Source organism: Sphaerodactylus townsendi, linkage group LG07 (assembly GCF_021028975.2).
Source record: "Sphaerodactylus townsendi isolate TG3544 linkage group LG07, MPM_Stown_v2.3, whole genome shotgun sequence".
NCBI classification, from domain to species: Eukaryota; Metazoa; Chordata; class Lepidosauria; order Squamata; family Sphaerodactylidae; genus Sphaerodactylus; species Sphaerodactylus townsendi.
The window spans coordinates 46,063,227-46,084,508 of NC_059431.1; the positions used below are offsets into that span (position 1 = coordinate 46,063,227).

At 41.1% G+C, this 21,282-nt stretch overlaps 1 protein-coding gene and 1 long non-coding RNA gene across 6 annotated transcripts in view; one reads left to right on the plus strand and one right to left on the minus strand.

The window, feature by feature from the left end:
• The window catches only part of LOC125436593, a 42,418-nt gene extending 27,927 nt beyond the window's left edge, over positions 1–14,491 (plus strand). The window contains exons 2-3 of the long non-coding RNA XR_007245086.1: positions 1,306–1,531; positions 12,502–14,491. This is a non-coding gene — a long non-coding RNA (uncharacterized LOC125436593). The remainder of the gene's footprint in view (positions 1–1,305; positions 1,532–12,501) is intronic.
• Positions 1–21,282, minus strand: part of FAM172A (family with sequence similarity 172 member A) — a 273,126-nt gene that overhangs the window by 9,819 nt on the left and 242,025 nt on the right. The gene's annotated exons all lie outside the window — the stretch shown is intronic.

Sequence of the window (21,282 nt, forward strand, 5' to 3'; positions counted from 1 at the left end):
TTGAGAAACAGCAGAAGTTTGTGACATCGAATTTTCCCATCCCCTTACCCCCTCAAAATCCCTTTCATTTTTGCAGTCTCAATTTTATGTTTAGAGATAGAGATCTCCCCTTTAGGCTTTGTGGGGTTCACTTGTGAGAAGCCCCGTTGAAAACCCAAGTAAAGTTCTTTATACCCATTAACTTGCTAGAGAAACTACTACAGAATTTGATACTTGTAATATTCAAAACCTTCCAAGCCTGATTTCAAATGTGAAGTCAATGATCACTTTACAGCTATTGTGCTTTAATCTAAGTAATTTGCTCCTTTCTACCAACACTTCTTTCAGTTTATTTTTACTAATCTAAATGGGCAAAAGTTTTAAAATATCTTTCCATGATAAATTCTGTATTTCATAATCTTGACTGTTGTTCTTTGCACCTGTTCTGCCTTGAATTAATCCTTTGTAACACAGCTCATTGACATCGGACACACTTCCAGGAGCAACCATGAGGTGGCTGTCCATAACCTTTAGCTCTGTGATATATCCACCACAGTCCAATGACTGCTTGGGAATCCAGGAAGGCCAGAGGCCTGGCAGGATTGAACTTAACATATGGCTGGAAGTTACAGATGAGCACCTCCATGTGCTGAGAGCAATCACATAGGTCATACTTGTGTCTCTTTACCATACAGACACTTCACACATTATCATTTCCATTCACATGTGTGGAAGAAGCAAAAGGCCCTGGAACAAGGAGTTGAGAAGGGCATTTTGGGGGAAACAGAGAAAAAAACTACCTTCCTATGAAACTCTTTCAGAAAGATGAAAAAAAAATGTCTCCAAGACAAACTTTTAAAATGCTATTTAAGCTATATTTTATTATTTCAACGTCTGGTAACTATGTAACCCCAATACAAGGTAATCCACAGTATTAGGTAATAACTATTTTGATAATCTCTCTAATCCTTCCAGCACCCTCTGAGTCCTCTGTCTTCTGCGGCATGTTAAAAATGTCCATATTTAGAAAAACATACACCAGATCAACAAACAGGGTAGCGTGGAAGAGTAAATCCATGCAAACCTTCAGCTGTCGAAAGTCATTGGAAATGAAAAGTTCAAAATTGCAAGATGTTGATATTGTATTTCTTAAAAATTAATGTGTGAAAAATACAACTTTTTCATTTTAATCTTTATTAATGTCTGTGCTTCTGTTCATAACTCCTGACTTAACTAATCATAAGTCTCCTTTTTATATTTTAATTGCATCTTTTATTGCATTTCAAGTTTTGCCCACTGTTTCTTACTGTGCCTCCTTCCTTACAGATTGTTTTTCTCCATTCTTGGGCATTTTGGTCAGAGGGCTGTTTTTATGGAACAACTGAATGGATGAAATCTGAATTGTGGCCTCACCAACAAGTCCAGGACAACTTGCAAGTTAGCCTCAGTTAGCTGCAGGCATACTTTGTTTTTCTCACTCAGTAAGAAGCAGTTGGAAGGTGGGATAGCTTTATTGAGGTGTGCTTACAACTCCCACAGTCAGTTCTAATAGGTAGGTGCTGTAGGTTTCTGTATTGTTTCTGTTTATGACCAATGTTGACTGTATAGAATTAATAAATCCTTTTGTTTACTACAATGTTGATGACTTCTATTTCTCAGTGGCTATTTTATTTGTGTCCTATTCTTCCAACCGGTAAAAACTAGGATGCATTTAGCTGTTCCATCTGTAGTACCAGAAAATTTGCAACTTATTGTTTGAACAAAACTAAAGCATGTATACCTTTAGATTTTGTAATATACAAAACGGTTTTCTTTTGTGTGCTAACATATATAATGAGCCAGTGTGGTAGTGGTTAAGAGTGTCAAGACTAGTGTTTAGAAGACCCAGGCTGAAATCCCTGCTCAAGCTATGGAAGTCTGCTGGATACCCTTGGGCAAGTCCCACTCTTTCAGCCTAACCTACTTTACAGGGGTGTTGGGAGGATAAAATGGAGGAGAGCTGTAAGCTGCTTTGGGTCCCCATTGGGGAGAAAAGTGCTTTGGGTCCCCATTGGGGAGAGTAAGCTGTAAGCTGCTTTGGGTCCCCATTGGGGAGAAAGGTGAGGTACAAATGAATTAAATAAGTAATGCATAATTTTTTTCTTAAAATAATAGATTTAGAGCTGATTGAAGAGGAAGAGTTTGGATTTATACTCCACCTTTCTCTCCTGTAAGAAGACTCAAGGTGGTTTACAAACTCCTTTCCCTTCTTCTCCCCACAACGGACACCTTGTGAGGCAGGTGGGGCTGAGAGAGTTCCGAAGAACTGTGACTAGCCCAAGGTCAACCAGCAGGAATGTAGGAGTGCAGAAACACATCTGGTTTACCAGATAAGCCTCTGCCACTCAGGTGGAGGAGTGGGGAATCAAACCTGGTTCTCCAGATTAGAATCTACCTGCTCTTAACCACTACACCATGCTGGCTCTTTTATATCCAATACTTATTTTCCTAAGTCCCCTGAAAGTTTTGTGTTTGAACAATCCATCAGAATGGCCATCACCTTCCCAATTCTTTTTGTGGCTTCAAAAACTTTGAAAATTTCACACCATTAGTATTTGCACAATTGCACATCTAATAACACATACATGATTTATATACAAATGACAAGGATCCACAAGACTGGCCAGGAAGTGCAAAACAGGCGGCCATCAATGTATCATCTGAAATGGTCTCCAGTCTGAACACAACACATGATAACAACATAATACATAGCAGCATCCCATAAAAAAGGTTTGTGTAAAACATAATGTAATACCTGAATTCTCCCAAAACAAAATCTGCACCATGGCAAAGGCTCAGAACATAGATATGCAAAGACTGAATGAGTATGCAACAGGCCACTGAATCTAGCAGGAGCACCTTAAGTTCGATGGACTCTTACTGGATTCTCAAAGCAAGTTTTCCAAAGAGAGTACCTCTGTCCTCTTCATGGCAGGGCACTGCTCATGTAGATATGCCATTTGTGTGACCCAGATAGCCATTCGCACATGCTGTGACTCAAGCAAATGTGGTGGCTCAAAACAGGGATGTCATGAATGTGCAATTGTGAAAGTACCAGTTAATATAAATGGTACTTCTGCATGAGTGCTGCCTCTTTGTAAGAACAGCAGGGGCTTGCACTCTTCCAGGAAGGTTGCTTGGGGGACCACCTGTAAGCAGGTTGTAAGCTCCAATGAAGTCACATTATGGGACATGCTCAGAAAGAGGACACTGAGCAGCTTCCATTTTGCAGAGTTCTTGAGAACTGTGTAGTGGGTTTTCTGTCCTTTAGAGTTTATAATCCTACGTAGAGTTAATTCACTTTTGACTGTTCAACAAAAAGGAAAAAAGCCCAGAACCAATACAAGATTTAAAAAATGGTCATTTGTTCCTAAATTTGTAAGGATATATTTACAATCCAATTCTACAGCCTTCTGAAGTAGCTACTATATAGATATTATGCAGAGTCACCTGGAAGAAGTGCACTGTGGTTTAAAACTTTTGCAGATCAGGTGGTCACATGCAGCGTAACAGAGACATGGTATTTAAAATACTGATTTTTGAGAAATGTGACTAAATTACAGGGTGAAATGTATGGTTAGAATATGCCATATGTGAAAATATCTCTACAACATAATTTCAATGCACACATCAGCAGTAGTGATTCTTTATTTGATTTTTCTTACTCGTATTACTAAAGGACAGATCTTCAGACCCATACAATATCTACATAGCCTATGAATATACAAAGTTTAACCTTCCCCTGAATGAGGACTTGGCATTATTTTATAAAATAAAAAAAGATTAAGTAAAGGATTAAAACTAGGACCCTAGATTCAGCATCCTAGGCCAGTGATGGCGAACCTTTTCGAGACCGAGTGCCCAAATTGCAACCCAAAACCCACTTATTTATCACAAAGTGCCAAAACGGCAATTTAACCTGAATACTGAGATTTTAGTTTAGAAAAAATAGTTGACTCCGAGGTGTGCGTTACTCAGGAGTAAGTTTGGTGGTAGTCGTTGGCTTTGCTTTGAAGTAACCATGCAACTCTTCAAACGGGTGAATCATGACCCTAGAAGGGTTCACCCAGAAGCAAGCCCCATTGCCAGCGAACGAGCTTACTCCCAGGTAAAGGACCATGCTTTAGTTCTTCGCATGAAAATCAGTGGGGCTTAACAGCACTTAACAGGGTTACCCACACTGCTTCCCCCAAATTAGGTCTTTGGTTTAATGCTAATAATCAAGCCCAGTGGCTCAGGCCAGCCTAGATGTGTGTGGTGGTGGTGGGGGGGGGGACGACTGTTTGCGCGTGCCCACAGAGTGGGCTCTAGTGCCACCTTTGGCACCTGTGCCATAGGTTCGCCACCACTGTCCTAGGCAGACACTCTTTTAAATCTATTGAAGTAACTGGGTTCAAAATGGTGCAATTCAGCAGGTGCTGCTTCTTCTACCATGACAACGCTCTGGCAGGAGAAATGCTATCTGAACAATGCTACCTCTTTTGCAAATGTTCTGTGTGAGTGAATAAAGTGCTGTCAAGTCTCAGCAAACTTCTGGCGACCCAGTACGGTCTTCAGGGCAAGAGATTAACAGAGGTGGTTTACAGGCACAGAAAATCTAATGACACTGAATCTTGCAACTTTAGTTTCAGCACCTTGTTTTAAAGCCATTCTGTCTCAAAATGTGGCGCTTACTTTTCTAAGTATTTTATAGCTTGATAAATACACATGGATCATTTCTTAAAATCAAATTAAAGAATGGGTAACCTAAGTTCATGTTAGGTATAGGCAGACAAGATAACATTTAATTTGGAAAGTTCACCAATCAAATGAAATTATGTACAGTGTCAGAGACTGCTAACACAACCATTAAGCATCACCCAGTCACTGCTTGAAACATATGGGCAGGGGGTATACTCACAGCGACAAAAACAATGGCACAGAATGGCAGCTGCTGAATAAAAGGGACATTAGAAAAGATGATATTTTGAAATGCTACATTGTATGTCAAAAGGGAATTTCTTTTAAAGACAAACACAATGATGAAAACTAAGGTCATAAATAATTGGCAGATCAAGGACAGCCTTGAGAAACATATTTGAAAACAAATGTCTTGCTTTTCTTACATGGCAGGATTTGAATTTTGAAGCAGGGTTTTCCTTGAACATAATAGTAGCATTGTTAATTTTAAAAAGGGTGCTCTTGAAGTATTGCTTTCTGTTCAGTTACAAGGGCAAGTCTGTGGCCTTCATAATTGAGTGGGGTGTGGGGTGTGGGGTGAGAGGGTGTTAATGGTGTACTGATATATATTTAGAAGACTAATGCCAGCCCGATGTCAGATCGGCATCAAACGCTGAATACATTTATAAACAATGTACCTGCTCCTGTTTCCTCTTCACTTCCTTACTGACATACATACCACACAGGGCAAGATATCGTTCTTGTCCCACATTTCTTTGAATTGTTTTCACACAGTGCCGCAACATGGAGATTCACAGTGCACCTTCACATTCTCCAGAGGTAGTGAAAGATAAAAGGCAGCTGTGGCTTCCCTGTTCCTTTCACCCATTCCTTTCTCCATATGTGATGTCGGTGGAGCCCTGGGGCTGTTCACATGCTGAGGTGCGAGTGGCCCCAGAGCAGTTGCGGCCTGCGGAGTTGCCTCCGCATGGAGGCGCCTCCATTTTATTTTCCTACACTTACTTTCTGTCTTTCCCCACACTTACCCCCAGGGGTCAAAGGGCAGTGTGGGCATGCCTTCCCGCCCATCCCTGCGGAGCTCCGCAGGGAGAGAAGGTGAGTGTGGGGAAAGAAAATGGAGGTGCCGACCCGGTGCTGTTTTCACGGTGCCAGCAGGGAAATGCTGTTTCTCAAAAGCCTCGCTCATTGTGAGGCAGTGAAACAGCATTTCCACCGGGGGGGGAGGGGGAGGAGCACGGCACTGCCTTGTTGTGGAGGCAGCAGCCATGCAAACAGTGCCCCAGAGACGGCCTTTTTACAGTCCCTGGGGCGCTGTTTTTGGTCCGTGCAGACTCCGCCAGGGTGAAACACATCTTACTATGAGATGTATCTGAAGATGCCAGCCATAGATGTGGGTGAAACGTTAGGAGTAAAAACTACCAGAACACACATGTACAGCCCAGAAAACCACAACAGCCAGAGTTACATCTTTCTAAACCAATGGGAGTCAATGGGCTTAAAGGGTATAACTCTGGTTTGGATTGCACTGACATCTCAGCTCCTCCCAACTTCCTTCATACATATGGAATATGGGAGATCTTCTACTTTACTGACTCTGTTCCAGTTCCTTAAACTTGGAAGTCTATACATTTGCAACTACAAAATTTTAAAAAGTATCTGAGAATACTGGCATGTATCCAAACATTTGCAGACTTCGCAGAGTGGGACTTCCCTGCAGCAACCCACTGAGCCACTCCCCACCGAATTTTGTTCCTGGGTGGATGCAGAGTGGGGTCTGCAATGAGATGGGGTGGGGGGGATCAGTGGAAATGACAGCTCACTCTTCCACAAACAGAACTGTTGGAAGAACTGCATGTTTGGATACAAGTCACTGTACACAAATTATTCCATTAAGAGTAATGGTCTGTGGGGCTCATAAATCCACATGCGCATAAGCTTAAAATTGTTGAGTTTCTTCTAATGTGTTAATAATTGACACTTGAAATATGAAAATACACAAAAGATTGGCCACACAAAATAATACAGGATAGCATAAAACATCATAAAATTTATCGAAGTAAAAATGGTACTCTGCAAGATGGAGATATGGCAAGGCAAATCATAATCATCAGATAATTTATAATCCATAACACTTTCTTGCACAAATGGTCTCTTACCATTCTCGCATACTTATTTAGCAACACTGCATAGAGAAAATTTCAATCTCAGTTCTGAATATTCAACCTTGAGTAGTATATCATGGCTGCTAAAATATTTCAGCAGACATAAACCCTATCTCTATCCATACATATGCTGTGGGATTTTTTGATGGTGCTGCCAGCAAGAAGCTACATAATTCATTATGGGGAACTTCCAAAACTTGCCCACGGTCCAGTTCTCACAACTTAGCACTGTATATAACTTGGTAACAAAACCTTGAGACAAATTACATTTCCCCCCTCTAGTGCATCAAACACTCAGACTACTTTGGACTGACCTAGCAGCTTGCTATTTAGCTTCAGCCAGATGGTAACTTCATAAACATTTCTGTGAAAACCAAATCCTCCAGCAGCTAAAATTTGTAACTTGCAAATTAACATCCTTCAAAGAACCATTTTGTGACACTGAGGACAGATTCTGAAGATTACAATTTTGCTCATTTTATAAATCAGATCTAACTATTCTCTTGACTCAGAATTCCAAAGGGCTTGAGCAAGTGCCTCAGTTCAAGCTTAGAGTACAAAGACCCTATCCACCAATTACGTGAACAGAAAAATAGAGATTGCGTTCCTATTGTAGAAGAGTTTGTACTGGTAATTTAGTACATATCCTCTGGACATATTCTTCTACATGAGTTTACCAAAAAATCTAACCAACCTTAATGTGATAGGAGCAGGTTGTGTGCTAAATCACATTAGAAATAAAACAGATCTCACATTATTTAAGGCAAAAGTACGTTGGATAATTGAATAAGACCCCATGTCATCTTTAAACAGACTCATGATGAAGCAGAGACAGTGACTTGAAACGTATTCTGTCCAGGCAGTACACTGAGATGCTCGGTTCTGACAATATGCTGGGGTCTTAATATACTAAAAATATACTCATACTAGACTCTTACTAGGGTAAGCAGTACTGCGGGAACTGCAAACTTATAAAGAATTGCAGCATTTTTTCTGCCAACAAAATTTTGTAAGTTGTCATGTATGCCTCCCCCCCCCAGCCCATTCAATTCTGCTGGGTGAAGCATCAAAATTGCTTTCTTGCTGTGATGCCTGGGACAGATATGGAATGTGGGATAGCTTCCCAGAGTTTTTCTCTCCAGAAGGTCCATCTTAATGATTGTATCTGATATACTTCTACAATCATTATGAGATTTCTGCCAATTCACACCTGACTACTCCAGTGATATGAATCCTTCTTTGAAAAAAAAGAAAGCATTCAGTTAGCTCGTGTACATTCTCATAAATTGGTATACATTATCTACAAAATATATTCATCCCAGTTATATTATAGTTCTGATTTTCCAGCTAGGGCAGGATAACTTTGTTTTTCCAACGAAGACATTTATATTGATAAGGCAAATATTGACCATCCGTTTATTAGAGCTGGGATCTTTGCTGATGAATATTACTGAAATGCCAGATCATGGTAGTCTATGGTTTTATGGATGGTGAACATTGCTATGGGTCATGTACTGACACAGTGCAATCATAAAGTTAATAACCTCTACCAGACGAACTTTACATCTGAGTGTCTCATAAGAATATTGCTTCTTTTAGTGCACAGCCTTTTGAGATATAGTATTCATCATTTTCAAGCAGACAGATCCCACCATAACTTACAGGAATCAATACAACTGTGCCTATTATAATCCAAAGGCACAGAGTGAGCAAAACTTACATAAAACTGCAGCTCTGCAAAATAATCTGTAGTTGATGTACAGTAGAAAAACCTTCCGTGTGGGAAGCTTTCCCTCAGTCAGATTCAGATTCAGAGACCTCTATTAGGTATATACAACACAGGGAGAGTAAAGAGTAAATCCAGTAGAGAACAGTAAAAGTAATATGGTCAGCAGCCAAAGGAACCTAATTCAAAACGCGCAGCAAAAATTTGGCTACAATTTCTGTTATTTCAGCCTCGGGATTGTTGAGCAGGAAAATCATCTTTGCATTGATAGGAAGATCCGAGAATCCAACTGAGAATCCAACCGAGGTTAAGGCAGAGAAATATGGCCTAAAGCTGTTATACTTAGGGCAGGAGAGCAAGATGTGTTCCAGGGAGTCAGTGTAAGTAGGGCAGAAAGAACAGTGTCGATCATGCCGAGGGATGTTTAAGAACCAGCCTTGAAGTAAAGACGATGGAAAGGAATTGCATCTTGCTCTTGTTTGTTGGCCTAATGGTCGTAATAAAACTGACTGACATCTTGCTCTTGAGAATGCCCATCTGAGTTTATGGTTAAGAAGTTGGTTCAGATAATGGGCAACACAGAGCTTTCAGGGAATAATCCCAAAGTACAAAGGTGAACAGGAACTCTGTGCCTCGTTCAAAAGTTATTGATACTCCTGCTCAGGTAATTTGTGTGTTTTAGTTGCAGATAAACCTCATTGGCAGTGAGCAAGAGAAAGGAGTCCCAGGCAAGGCCCAATGAGGAGATCTTAGCCTCGATTAGTAGCCACCAGTCAGAGGTCTAGAGTTCATGCATCACTTGTTGGACCAAGTTGTGGGAATTGGAATGGAAACAGAAGCGCACTCTAAATTTGAAAGTGGCGACCCACGCCCTGGTTTCCAGAAGGTGCTGTCCTGCCTCAAGACAAAGGACTGCATTGGGGACACAGTGTGGAACTCCAGATATTTTATATAAGAAGCTGGACTGCGACTGTTCAAGCGTGGATTTCCATGCGTGGATCCATATAGAAACCCCATACATTAGATGGTGAACCACTTTCGTGTTGAATACTTTCAGGGCCGCTGGGATGAATCCGCCACCATTAAGGGTGGAAAACCTCAGAACAGCAGCAGAGACACATTTGCTACCCTTCAGGGCCTTGTCTCTATGTTTAGCCCAGCCAGGCTTATGTTGAAAGACAACCAGAGGCGTATCTAGGCAAACTGGAACCCCGAGACAAAACCTGAGTTTGCCCCCCCGCCATGGGTGGCCATCCTCCCCCACCACGACCAAACAATGATTTTTTGCACCAGCTCACAAAACACCTCCCACCCCCAGCAAAACATACATGTCTCTCTCCCCACCAACTCTCTTTCCTAATTTTGTCCTCACACCAACCCTATGAAGAAGGTTGTTAGCCTGACAGGAAATTCCTGTCACTGCCACATTTTGGCATGAGCTGGACAGCTCCTATGAGGAACAGTCCGTCTGCCCACCCACCTTAGGGATTGCTTTGCAAAGCTGGGGGATGCCACTTCTTCCACTGTTGGGCAGAGGGACTTTTCTACCACTGCCCCCCGCCATTGAACCTGGCCCTGCATGCAACAGCCAGCAGCACCTGGCAGCAGTGCAGAACAATGTTTCTCAGGGGCAAGCTGGCCACTTCACAAAGGCTATTGCAGATAGAGTTGGACTGCAACTGCTATTCTGCCCAAAAAACCTTTCACTCACCAGCTGGCCCAGCAATCCCTGTGCATACACACACACACACACACACACGGTACCAAAATTCCCCACCACCTCCCTCCACTGCCATCAGGGGGGTGGTAGTGCCCACTTTGGGAATTCCTATTCTAGATATTAACTTACATTGTAGCAAGAACTTTTCATACAATTTTACTTCTTCAGCTAGAAATGTATTAAAACCTTTTAGATGTGCATTGCATCAAATACAGCTGAACATGTGGTTGAAAACATTCATTGAATTAATTGATAATTCATTCATTAATCAAAAATTTTAAATGAGGATCATTTAACTGAAGCTTTGTGAAACGGTGTTTTGTTCTGATGGCATTGTCATATACAATCTGTTTGCATCTTTGGAGTCAAACAATGTGTTCAAGCTTGTTTTCTAAATTCTTATCTGTCAAAGGAAACTAATATTTTGATTGCATATTAGCAACCGGGTGTTTTGTTTGAAATGTGATGAAGAATCTAAAAGGTGATTGAAGTCATCCTTTTTCTGGCAGTTTCAGTCTGGAGAATGCAAAGTACAAACAACTAGAATACTCTGGAAGAAGGCATCTGTTGGAGAGTTAATGCACAGTATATCATGTACTGCATCAACATTCATAGAATTACTGCTATTGTGGTGGGTTTCTCCCCTCCCAGTGGAAATAATAATTCTGGACATGATACATGAAGAACAAGACACAAGAAATAGTAAACATAAATGGATGAAATAGCAAGAATTAATTTAAAACAATAATACTTTCCCCATGTATATTCAGATATCAAGCAATTTGGTTGCCTGCTCTAATCAGGATTACCTGATCTATTTCTGATATCTGTTCACTAAGAATGTTGAGCTCCAGGGGCGTACCACCCAGGGGGACATAAGGAGTCAAATGTCTTTGGGTGGTGCCCATTTAGTCACTAGGGGGGTGGAAAATCATCCCTCACACCCCTCCTCTCCCCCCCAGCACCTCCTGCTCCTTCCGGCTGAAGCCCAGGACCTGGACAGTAGTGACTGCCTTTCCTGCCTGATGGGAGGAGGGCCTGTCAGGCAGGAAGGGCGCCCCCCCCATCTGCACATGCAGAGCACCTGGCCAGCGAGTTGTTGGAAGGGAGCTGACGTGGCCTGCTGGGGACTGGCAGCACCCCCCCCCCACCGTGTGTGGCCTCCCCGTCACCCAGCTGGGAGAACCTTGGTTGAGCCCATCCTGCTTCTGTGAGAAGATGGGGGAGGGGAGGCGGAGGTGGAAAACTTAGTTCTTGCCCCAGGCTCCATTTTCTTGTGATACAGCACTGGTGAGCTCAACAAGGTCTCTAGACTTTTCAGTATTCAAATAAATTCCTTCATGAACTTGGCCTACTGTAGAACTGACTTGCCCTTGTCACATCTGCGTCTCACCAGATGCCATCATTGTATCCATGGAGTATGGTTCACAGTGCTAGTAATATTCACCATCCTGAGCTTACAACTCCTACTGGTGGATCCACAGATATAAAGATTTACTATCTTGTACTGTTTCAGAGGGTAGCCATGTTGGTCTGCAATAGAACAGTTGGATTTGAAATCCAGTAGCATTTTAGAGACCAATCAGGTTTTTGGCCTATAAACTTTTGAGAGTCAGAACTCCCTTTGTTAGACACCTTGGACTAAGTTTTAAGCCAATCAAACTCTTAAACTCTGCTCATTTTCTTACAGGATAGTTTTTGACAATATTCTCCATTGTTCGGGAAGTTTGAGAGTCATTTGTGTTTTCAACACTTTGAGACAATATTTTTTGTCAACTGAACGACAGGGATCTTAAAGAAGCCTTTAAACCCTTTTATCTGTATAGATTCTGAGACTGCAGACTCCTTTATTCTGTCTGAGGATGGTACCATTTTGCCCTGCTTCTGACACAGCACTGCCAGGTTCACTATGGGAAGAAGTAACTAAAAATCGCAGGTTTCAGTACAGTTGAAATCAAAAGATTGCAATGGGTAGGTTATCTGCCAAGAATTATTGAACAAGAATCCTATGTAATCTTCTACAAAGTTCATAATATCCTGCCACAATCAATCTACATTAGTAAACCACTAAAGAAAAGCCGTTGTGTTTAGCATATAACTTCACTTTTCAACAGCCTAATACCCATTGTTCAATTTTTGTTTTGCTTTCTCTAACAAGTCCCCGACAAGTAAGTTTTCCATTTTATGTTTTACAGATAGGTTTGGAGTGAGAAATATGCTGCCATGGAAACAGAATAATGTCTGGAGGGGCCAAATGTGAAACATCCTTTGTTTTGAGTTTCAGTCAGTATCAGCTGCTCGTGCCATAGAGGGAATAAGGCAGTGTGCTGCACGCTTTTTCTTGACATGTGCTGAGGGCCAGCAGAGAAGCATCTGAAAAATTCATTGTTTTTCTTCAAGAGGCAGAGTTCAAGTGTTCTGAAAGAAATTCGGCATGCTTAGGAAAACAATTATTGATGTGCACCTTCCTACGTATCCATTACTGTTTTTAAGCAAAGGTGGGCTGCTGATGATCGTGTTCTATATTCCATGATGGGGCAGTAAAATCTTGGTGGCTAAATGATCTTGGGTGAAACCTATAGGAGACATAACCCAGTCAAGCCAGAAATGATGACCATGTACTATGGAAAATAAGCGAAGGTACAATGTGGGCACTGACCCTTTACAGTTGCAGAGATCAGAATTCTGAATTCATCACTACTTGATTAACTTGGACCACTGGCAGATATGAAGTTTAAAACTGCAAATTCTTGGCCGTTAAGAACTGTCCCAATGGATTAAACCAAGACTCATCCAGACTAGATCTATGTCTTCAGCACAGGAAGGACATTGTTGAAAAGCAAACAAACAAGACAACAAGGTATCAGCTTTGTCCTGTGCTTCCAGCCTCCAGTGCCCACTGCCAATAAATACAGAGAATTTAAACTATCTGTTAAACTATCATGGTGCATGTTAGTCCCTTCAAGAAATAACTGTAGTTCGAGTGGGTTTCTGTGCAGACACACATTGGGAATGTGCTTGCACAGGACTGCCATGGAAAGATTTACCAGCTTTCTGTCAGCTCTGCGGCTCTGAAGAGCACTCCCCCCCTTCCCTTGGGAGGGAATATTCCCACCCAAACGGTCAAGTGAGGGGAGGGCGGGGAGTCCTCTTTTTCTCAGTTCTTCTTTCGCCAACATGGAGGAAAGAAGTTTTTGCTTCAGCTTTGCTGATTCTTCACCTCACCTGAGGTAGTTTTTCATCAAAATTGTGAGGGTTTTTTTCTCTTCTTCCATGGAAGTTGAAAAGGGCTCTGCTTTATTTTGTTTCTTCTGGTGTTCCCTAAGTGATCACTCTTTCCTGCCCTGTTTTAATTGTTGTTTTGACATTTTTGTATACATATTTAACAATGGTTTTAACTCTTTTGATTATGTGTTTTTGTTCAGTTTTAATAGTTTTGAGATATATTTTATTATGTATGCTTTTAATCTGTCAGCCACATTAAAAACACAAACTTTAAGGATAATTTAAATGCTACAATCATGTGTTTAATATGAAATGTTCAACCTTCCAACAGTATTTTTAATATCTGAAACCCTGCCCCAGACTAATCAACTAGTTCCAATGTATCACCTGTTTTTGGAAAGTCTACTACACCTTTATGTAGTTCTTCTGCCAAAATGATAGGCAGTGCAATCCTGGGGAGGGGAGTAGTTGTGGAACAGCCAGGGATGGTACAACCACAGCACAGCCACACTGCTTCAAAAGAGGCTTACTGCACTCTGACCAGCAAGCTGAGAGGGATGATCCCCCAACCCCCATGGAACAGCTCTGTGCACCTCCTTTTTGCTGGCATAAATCTTCCCCAGCAAATAGGGGCCTTCCCGAGCCAAAAGGGCTGTCCCAGTCCCTTTGGCGGTGGCATGGCCTCCTGCACTGGAGAAGTACTGGTGCCACAGAAGAGCTGATGCTCGAGTGTTGTTTTGCTGCACTGCTCCACAGTGCCAGTGTAAATGCCCCATATGCTGGTTCAAGTGGCATTTACGCTGTTGCCGGAGTCATGCCACTCCCTGAGGGATTTCGGACCTCCCCCCAGGAGTGCACTGTAAGATGCTTTGCACTGATAGTTTTCAGTGGTATGATAGTTACTATTTTTGGTAGCCTGTTAAGTGTTTGCTAACTGAACATTAAAAATATGACATGCCATATGTTATAGTTTCATTTTTGCTCACTCTACATCTCAAAAAACCCTCAGGAAAACAGACTTCTTAGTGAGGAGTAAAGACCATGGATCACAATACTTGATCTGAAGGTGATCAAAGTCTTATATGTACCATATCAGTTAATATGTCCATGGTATTAAAGGAGGCACCCTGTCTCTTATTTGTCCCTCTTCTTCATGTAATATGCAATTTATTCCACACCTCAAAATTAGCTTAAATCACCAGGGTGACTATAATAATTACAAATATGTGCACCAGGCTAGGTAGTCAAGTTGAGATACTTTAAATGGTTATAATTGCTTGGAAATGTTCCTTTAAAAAGTGAACCCAGCCCTGCTTCTTTTGCAGTTCTCCACAGTTCATTTTTATCATGATGTGGGCTAACTTATTATATGATCTAGGTTTGAGGACAAGAAGGTTGCCAACTCCAGATTGGGAAATTCCTGGATATTTTATGGTGAAGTCTGAAGAGGACAGGGTTTGGGGAGGGAAAAGTCCTTAGCACGGTATAATGTCATAGAGTCCACCCTCCAAAGATGCCATTTTTTCCAGGGGGACAGATCTCTGTTGTCTGGAGTACAGTTGCAATTCTTGGAGATCCTTGGGTTCAACCTGGAGGTTGGCAATTATAGCCTGGCAGCAGCATCTTTGTGACTTAGATACCATCTGACTTGTACAACTCAACCAGGTCTGGTTGCTTGCTACTGGTCAACACTAGCCACTCTATGAAAGCTGTTGTGGCATGGTGGCTAAAGCTTCAGAACAGGGTCTATAAAAGCCAGGTACAAATTTCCATCTTGCTGTGGAAGCTTACTGGGTGATTTTGGACCAATCACATACTTTTAGTCTAACCTACCTTATAGGATTGCTGTGTGGATAAAAACAAGAGGAGATTAATGTAAGCTGCTTTCATCCCCACTGTAGGGAATGATTGTAGTTTTCCGAGGTAGGGGCTGAAGGGCAGAGGGAGGAGATGAAAAACAAGACAGAGAGGCAGATAAAAGTGGGTTGGTTGTTGGAAGGGAAGAGGTAGGGTTGCCAACTCCAGATTGGGAAATTCCTAATGATTTGAGGGGATGAAGTCTGGTGGGGTATGATTAGGAGAGGACCTCAGAAGGACATAATGCCATTGACTCCACCTTCCCAAGCAGCCACTTCCTCCAGGGAAACCAGGGTTCCCAACCTTCAGGTGAGGGCTGCAGATCACCCAGAATTACAACTGATATTGAGATAACACGGAACAGATCCCCTGGACAAAATGGCTGCTTAGAGTATGCAATTCAGAGGGTGACCTTACACCCTACTGAGGTTATTTCCTACCCAAGGCTTCACCCCCGAATCTCCAGGAATTTCCTGTCCAGGAGCTGGCAACCCTAAGGGGAACTTGTGATTCCAGGAAAGCTGCTGTCAATGGGAGAATGGAAGCAGGTGGGAGGCCAGGGGTGTGACAAGTGGCAGAAAGTATGATGGGATGGAGGTAGAAAGAGAAAATGACAGGCATGGAGCAAAGAGTGAGTACAAAAAGGGGTGTCCAGAGGGAGAAAGAGAGAGAGAAGTAGGGGAAGATGGGAGGAAGCAAAAGTGGGGGAAATGGGATAACTGCTCCTGCATGTTTCTTGTGGATCCCCACTTGTACACTTATAATAGCACAGTTCTTGATCATACAGCTTCATAGACATGCTCAGAAAGTTGGACAAAGTATTTGCAAGCCAGAAAGAGAAACTAGAATAATGAATATGAACCTCTTTATTTTCAAGACTTACTCCGTGTCCAAGAGGTCATTTTCTCTCCACAGTGCCTAGTTCTACATCTCCTCACCTGGAAACAGCATTTAACTTTCCCTGTCAGAGTCTGGTGGTACCTTCCCTAAGGCCTAAACAGTTATGCATATACGCTAAACATTTTATGATAGCCATGCTAATTGCTAGTAGCAAAGCTAGCTTCAAGTCCAGAGTTCCTTAGAGACCAACAAGATTTTCCAGGTATAAGCCTTTGAGAGTCAAAGGGGACTATGATGATGTCAGACTCTCAGATCAGAAACAACTCACTTAAAGTTTTAAGGAATTTATTCATGCCAGAAGAGCAACAGCGAAGAGAGTTCTGGCGAAAGGGCGCCCAAACCAGTGATAATATAATGTAGCATTCCCCACCTCCCATGAGAACAGAGTCATAGTTATGTCCAAAGGCAGAGGCTGGGAACACTTCTCCAGCTCAAATCTTCAAGGACGATGAGATTAGCACCTGCAAAATGCAACAAGCACAGAACAAAGCTGAATTTCCCAGCTCCTATCCTCCCTCTAGCGACAGCATCCTGACAGACTCTCAGAAGCTTATAACCCAAACTTCTTGTTCTCAAAGGTGCTGCTAAACTTGAATCTAGCTATCTTAATAACTCTATTTGTTAAAATTCCAGTCCAATAACACCTTAAAGACTAACAAAATTGTCCAGGTATTAGCTTTTGGGAGCTAAAAAGAGCTTTGACTCTCAAAAGCTTATACACCCCAAAATTTTATTGGTCTCTAAGATGCTACTGGATTCCGATTTACCTCTTCTACTGCAGACCAGCATGGCTACCTTTCTAAAACTATATTTATGTATTTTAAAATATGCTCTTGTACAATGGAGCTTCAGGCAAGACAAAATGGATTATATTTCAAGAAACACAAATGTGACATCCAAAGAGACCATTCAGTATCCCATATGAAAACAGATTCTAAACATTATAATTTTTATGTTAATGCTTTTTAACTGAAACAATGACGGTGAAGTTTGCCTGGTCCACTTCTTTTTACAGGTTAGTATACATCTGTAGCATGTTATGGCTGACACTGTCCTACTATTGCTTTCAGAAGTCAACAAAGAAATTTAAAAATAAGTTAACAGAGATCTATGGCCTATAAATAATCACATATATTTGAGTTCAGTTATCATGGTGAATAAGATCATTATATACGTAAACAAATCTGCTTCCTACCTGCAGTGTTTTTATTTTGTAATATAATTATATCATGTACATCTCTTCACAGATGTATAAAATATATTTTCAGGAAAACTGCCACAAAATGTTGTTAAAGACAGCGGTATATTTGTGTACTAGGTACTATAATCATAGATGTAAAACATATTTGTATTCACAGATACCTGCCAAATATTCTGTTTTGTTACTGTACAAACAGGTTGATATTATTAGAATGAATTACACCTAACTTGTCTGATTTTTTTTCAGATCCAAAAAAACCTATTCAGGATAGCCTTAAATAAGAGGTTTGTGCTAACCCCATAGAATTTTTAATTTCTTGCTTTTGAAAGTAGCCCCAAAATTGCTTTGAAAAGAAAAAGACCCCGCCCCTGGCCTGATGAGTACTAAATATATCCCAGAAAGACTGGATTGTTGAGGATAGCTGTAAGCCAGCTTAAGGAAACACAGGAAGGATGGAGAGAAGTCAGTCTGCTCAAACCCTGAGAATTTAGACAGTCTTTGAGGGGGATCTTTTGGGTGGCAGAAAACTCCAAATAGTCCCCCCCCAATGCATTCCTTCTGGGCCCCCATGGTCACTACATCTAATAATGAATACCCCCATTGTGATAATAAATCTGGCAAAACCAAGCCACAGAAGGTAGTGATTTCTACATGCTAGTGATTGGGGTAGCCTGGTGACTGAATATGCTCTAGGAACGCAAAAGACTGAGAATATATGAATGTAACTTAAAGACTGCAAAGAGAAGAAATTAGCCCTCTCAGACCTACAAGTTTGGAAGGGAAGATTTTGACAGGCAGGATTTCCAATGTGTTCCCCGCTGCATGATTCCTTGTAGACCATCAGCTTGTTACTCCTTATAACAAATTTGATGGTCATATGTCTATCAGCTGGACAGTAAAATGGACCAAACGCAAATGGTAAGGGTTTCTGCAACCTGATGAATTTTCTAGGTATGCAGGCTTATATTTATTTTTAAATGACAGCAACGAGACAAAGGACACCCGACACCAGAGAGAGACAGAGAGAGAAGGGGAGGGAGGAGGGAAGGGAAGGAGAGCGAGAGTCTATCATTGTAACCTAGAATACTGATGGTCCACCAGGAACTATGCATTGCTGTGGGCAACTGAGTATAAGTAAGGGGTGAGGGAGGAAAATGGGGTTGTGGAAGACTTGTTTCTAGAGACGATTAAGTCTTGTGAGAATTATGGGGCAGCAAAAAGGAGAGGCAGGCTTGCCACCTATTTTTTATTTCAAATGTTAACAGAAATGCTCATGGGAAATGATTCACCATAAATGCAAAACTTTAATAAAGGTACTTGGTAGAGTTAGACGTTAGCAAAGTTATATCACACAAAGTCAATGGGCTTAGAATTGTGCAACTCTGCCTAGGCCTGCATAAAGTACAGTTAATATTTCAACATACATAAACATACTTTTCTTACAGTCTTGCAGCATTTCCTTATTTTGGAGATCTTCTGGAGGCAATCCTAAAGAATGGCAGCTCTTGATTGAATCCTAGACCTGGCTTCTGCATTCAACAGTAGTGAAACCTGATGATTTACATTAAGAGCTAGCCTAGATGTTAACGGCACTGCATTGGAAAGTCGCCACATGAAAGGAGCTCCCATGCCGATCAGATAAGATGTACTACATCCACTAGGATTTTTGTGTCAGCCTTCTAACATACTAGTTACCTACGATCTGCACAAATATATGTGATCTACCTGAGCTGATATATGTGATCTTATCCTGAGCTGACTTCTGATTTGTTAGTATGTAAACATGTCCATGATGTCATAATAAGATTACATATTACTGGGCAACAAAAACCAGCCAATGTAGCAAAAGTTCAGCCACTTAGACAAGTATGTGCCATTCTAATATATGTGATCTTATCCTGAGCTGACTTCTGATGTATGTGCCATTCTAATATATGTGATCTTATCCTGAGCTGACTTCTGATTTGTTAGTATGTAAACATGTCCACGATGTCATAATAAGATTACATATTACTGGGCAACAAAAACCAGCCTATGTAGCAAAAGTTCAGCCACTTTGACAAGTATGTGCCATTCTAATTCATACCAGCAGCCGTAATAACAACGTGAACACCACCAACAAAGCGCTTCTATTCATCAATACTTTGGACTACACCATATAACACATTTTAACTAAAAGAATACAAAAGTACACGCACTTTGGTGCAGGAATTACCATCATCTCTTTTGTCCTTTTTGTCTTGTGCCAGTGACTGAGATCTGGTCTTTCTGCAGAATCAAAACTCCCAGAGAGTTTTGCACTGAACTCTTCCATTCTGCCTAACAGGACACACTCAATAGATAACTGAAATTCTACAACACAAAAACAGAAGTGGGGCTTCTCCCCCTCCCCCCTAAGAAACCAGTTAGATATTTAAAATAAAAAGGGAATGAAATCAGTTTCAACCTATCAGCACTAATATAATTACCAGAGCCAAGTTTTTAAAAGCAAGCAAGCAGCTGCAAATTTGAAAGGCAACAACAAACCTCAAACTGAGTATTTATTGGTAATTAGGGGGGAAATTGCAAAGGGAGATAAAAATTAGTACAAAACCATTGGATCAATTTAGAGAAAACATGAGGTTTAATACTTATTAATACATGTGGATGTTTTAACAATATTCTTCCCATCTATGACCTTGGTTACCAGCCATTCAATGGCAGGTTGGTCCCAAATGTCTATGCTGAAGCTGACCTGATGGATCAAATCCTGTGGGTCTTAAATTTCCATTTCACAAGCTTAGTATCCTATCTCATTGAAGATCAACCTTGTGTAACTAAGAGACAGTTGTAGCTTAACACCTTTACTTTAGTGAGGCTAACTGGGGCTCTGAAAATTGTATTAGAAAATGTACTTACAACACAGCTGCTAATAGGCCTTAATGATTCTTGATTATGTTTCAATGAAAGACAACTGACTAACAGGCTACTGATCTTGTAGATCAAACAACACTTTCTACTGCCTCTACATAGACGGCAGCTGCTGCCTATTTCTTATGCCAGTACAAACATATTTACAAAATGGACGAATGTACAATAAATATTTCAAGTGACAGGACTTATCACTGGCATATTTAAAGCAGCTCAGCATGATTCAGCAACAACACTAGCAATTCTACATATTAAGAAACAAAAACCTTGCAATGCAAACTGTCTCTTCCTTGTTAGAGGTTCCACAGGTTGATTCTGGTCAAATAATTTATGAAATAAAGAGATATTTCAAATATGGATATTTGAACATCAGAAGTAGCCACTACCATCTCACAGATTTGTATGTTTTTTTGAACATTTTTGATATAATAAAGGCATTACTAATAATAAAAAACAATGACAATATGAATTTTGTTCAAACATTCTAAAAGCACACCATTTGCTGAATTTTATTTTAACTCTGTAGACTGCAAGTAAATAACGATAAAACATCCTAGGCTGTCTGATAATCTTTGACAACAATTCTAACAGTGTCATTGTGGCCACTGGAGAAACCGGCAAGTACTAAACCCTGACCCACCGAGCCTTTTATCTGCGTGTGTACTCTCCACAGGCCGAGCAAATAAAAGCCAACTGATAATTTACACATGAATGGACTTTCTCTGCAGAGTAGGCACCAGAGACATTTCTTTTCTCTGTTACTGAGAGAAAAGCAGCCAGGTCTGAGCTTGTCTCACCAGAAATCATACAAGTGAAACAGTGATATGTTCGAAAATGGCAGATCAGCAAAGGAAAGCTGTTCTGAATGCCTGATAAAAATGGC